Source organism: Phacochoerus africanus, chromosome 1 (genome assembly GCF_016906955.1).
Source record: "Phacochoerus africanus isolate WHEZ1 chromosome 1, ROS_Pafr_v1, whole genome shotgun sequence".
Taxonomy (NCBI): domain Eukaryota; kingdom Metazoa; phylum Chordata; class Mammalia; order Artiodactyla; family Suidae; genus Phacochoerus; species Phacochoerus africanus.
This window is the reverse complement of record NC_062544.1, coordinates 201,088,056-201,091,159: the sequence shown is the minus strand read 5'-3', so window position 1 is coordinate 201,091,159 and position 3,104 is coordinate 201,088,056.

Sequence of the window (3,104 nt, the reverse complement as noted above, 5' to 3'; positions counted from 1 at the left end):
ACCCAAAAAATGTATTTCTGCCCCTAGCATTCTCATCATAAAAGGAAAGTCATGGAATCTGAGACCAGTTAAACCTGTAAGTACTTATCAGCTGCACATGATGGATTATGCATGGAGGGTGACTGAGGTTAAAAATAAATTCTCTGTCTTGAGAAATTTACTATATAATTGGGGAGAAAATCATGAGGAAATAATTATAACAATCATTAATACTGACTTATTACTATGTACCTAGCACTAAGTGCTATACATGCATTTAATTTTAATCCTCACAATGACTCCATGAAGTCAATATTATTATTATTCCTAAAATACAAATGAAAAAATTGAAATGGGCGAACTTTATATAACTTGCTCAGTATCATACAGATTGTAGATCTGTGGAAGGGCCTGGAACCCAGGTTTCTGTGAAGCAAAAGCCCATGCTGGGCACAATCACACAAAACTAGCTGTGGTCTACTCAGTTGAGATTTACTCCAAACCTTCATTGTGCAGAACAATACACAGTGAACATGCCTATATAGACACTGCCACCTGCCATATGAATGTTATGATGGTTAATTTTTATGTGTTGATTGGACCATAAGATGACCAGATGGTTGATCACATATTATTCTGGGTGCTTTTGCAAGTGTGTTAATTGGTAATCAGATTGCCCTCCATAATGTGGGTGGGCCTCATCTGATCAGTTGAAGGCCTGAATGGAGAGAAAATACTGACCATCCTCCAAATAAGACAGAGTTCTCCAGCAGACTGCCTTTGGATTTTTATCTGCATTGTCAGCTCTCCTGGGTCTCTGCCTGCTGGCCCACACTGCAGATTTGGACTTGCCAGTCTCCATAATCACATGAGCCAATTCCTTATAATAAATCTCTTTCTCTCTCTCTATGTATATATTTAGTTCTGTTTCTTTGGAAGGAGCCTGACTAATGCAAATGTATTTCAAAGAAGCAGTGTTTAAATTACCACTAAAATCTGCAACACTGACACAGTAATTTTATATGAAAATGGCCTTTTCTTCCCATGAATCATATTCCTGAAAAAATGTGCTTCTAAAAGTCATAAACAGATGAAACTGTCTGCTATATTTGATTCCATCTTAGAGAAGAAACCAAAGGAAACAAGTTTTAGTTGTCATCACCAATTTTGTTCCAAATCATTGTTGATAGGAATGCTGACCTTATATTAATTAGTATTATACTACTACTTAATGGAATAAAATTATTAATTGTTTCAATACATATTGGCAGCCCCATGCTAGGCACCAAAAATCCACAGAAAAAAAATAGTCCCTTACCCCAAGTAGCTAATAATCTTAGTTTGAACTGGGTGAGCTAAAGCCATTACAATATAAGGATGCTTGCTCCATTGAAGGCATGACCTGACTGCAATGAGTACAAAGAAGTAGTATTTAAATCTCCAGGAGAGTCAGGAAGACATCCCAGAACAATACCTTTACTATTTTAAAAATGTATTGTGGGAGTTCCCATGTGGCTCAGTGAGTTAAGGATCCAACTTTGTCACTGCAGTGGCTCAGGTCACTGCTGTGGAGTGAGTTCTGTCCCTGGCCCAGGAACTTCCACATGCTGTGGGTGTGGCCAAAAAAATGTATTGTGGCAGGTCATCACGGAAGGCTGATTTTCCATTTAGCCTTCACTTAAGTAAGGCAAAATTTATATCAACACAAAAGGAATCCTGATCCTTTCTTTGTTATTGTTGATTGGCCTTCTATACCTATTCTGGATTTAATAAGGACGCTACCTTAATACCCATGAGGAACTCACGTTCTCCTTGGCAATTTCATTTTTTCTTTCTATCTTTTACAGAGTCCTGGGAGATGGGTTTCAGAGCAACATTATGTCAAATGAAATTATGCATACTTAGAGTTGCTGTTGCAGCGCAGTGGAAACGAATCAGACTATTATCCATGAGGATGCAGTTTCGATCCCTGGCCTTGCTCGGTGGGTTGGGAATCCAGCGTTGCCATGAGGTGTGTAGGTCACAGGTGCGGCTCGGATCTTGAGTTGCTGTGGCTGTGGCTGTGGCTGTGGCCAGCAGCTGTAGCTCCAGTTTGACTCCTAGCCTGGGAACCTCCACATGCCGAGGGTTCATCCTTAAAAAGCAAAAAAAAAAAAAGAAAAGAAAAAAGAAATTCTGCCTGTTTAAAATGGAGTCACGTTTCCTCTTCTCTTACAAACTCCAGATCAACAATGTTAGCCTCTGATTCCAGACCTACAGAGAAAGAATGATTCATTTCCCCATTGGTTTTCCATACTCAAATGCAATTAAGGGTTTTGAAATTGTTTAAAATAATTAACAATAAGATCTCCTACTTTTCTCCCTTTCTTGGGTTAGTTTTCCTTATGAGCCATCCCTTGGAACTCATATTTAAGAGATTGGTCTCCCTTGACATTAACGAGACTAATGTTGCCTTACAAGCAGTCCCTTTATGCCTATTTGCTCAATCAAAACCAAAATTAATCACTGCATTGCATGCTGTGACTTAGACAATGCGCTCAAATTAGAGACTCTTTGCCAACTTGTGTCTTCTACTAACTTTCTTGATCTAAATGGATTCTTGACATTAGACTAGATTTTCACATCTCTATAATGAGTAGAAAATAATGGCCAGAGGAGTTCCTGTCGTGGCTCAGTGGTTGACAAATCTGAGTGGCATCTATGAGGACGCAGGTTTGATCCTTGACCTTGCTCAGTGGGTTAAGGATCTGGTGTTGCCATGAGCTGTGGTGTAGGTCGCAGATGTGGCTTGGATCCTGCGTTGCTGTGGCTGTGGTTTAGGCTGGCAGCTGCAGCTCTGATTCGACCCCTAGCCTGGGAACCTCCGTATGCCACAGGGGCAGCCCCAAAAAGACCAAAAAGAAAAAAGAAAATGATGGTCAAATTTTAGGCATACTTCTTTGACTTAAAAGTGACCTAATTTTATATAGAGTTTAAATCAAGAGGAGTTAGATATCTTTCACTATTATTAAAAGGGTTTCTGCCTGTTGTGCTGCCCTCTTCCTTCACAAAATGGCATTTTGAATGATAACACTAAGAAGAAACATTTTGAGCAGAGACAGATTTGTGACTTACCGTCCAGGGAT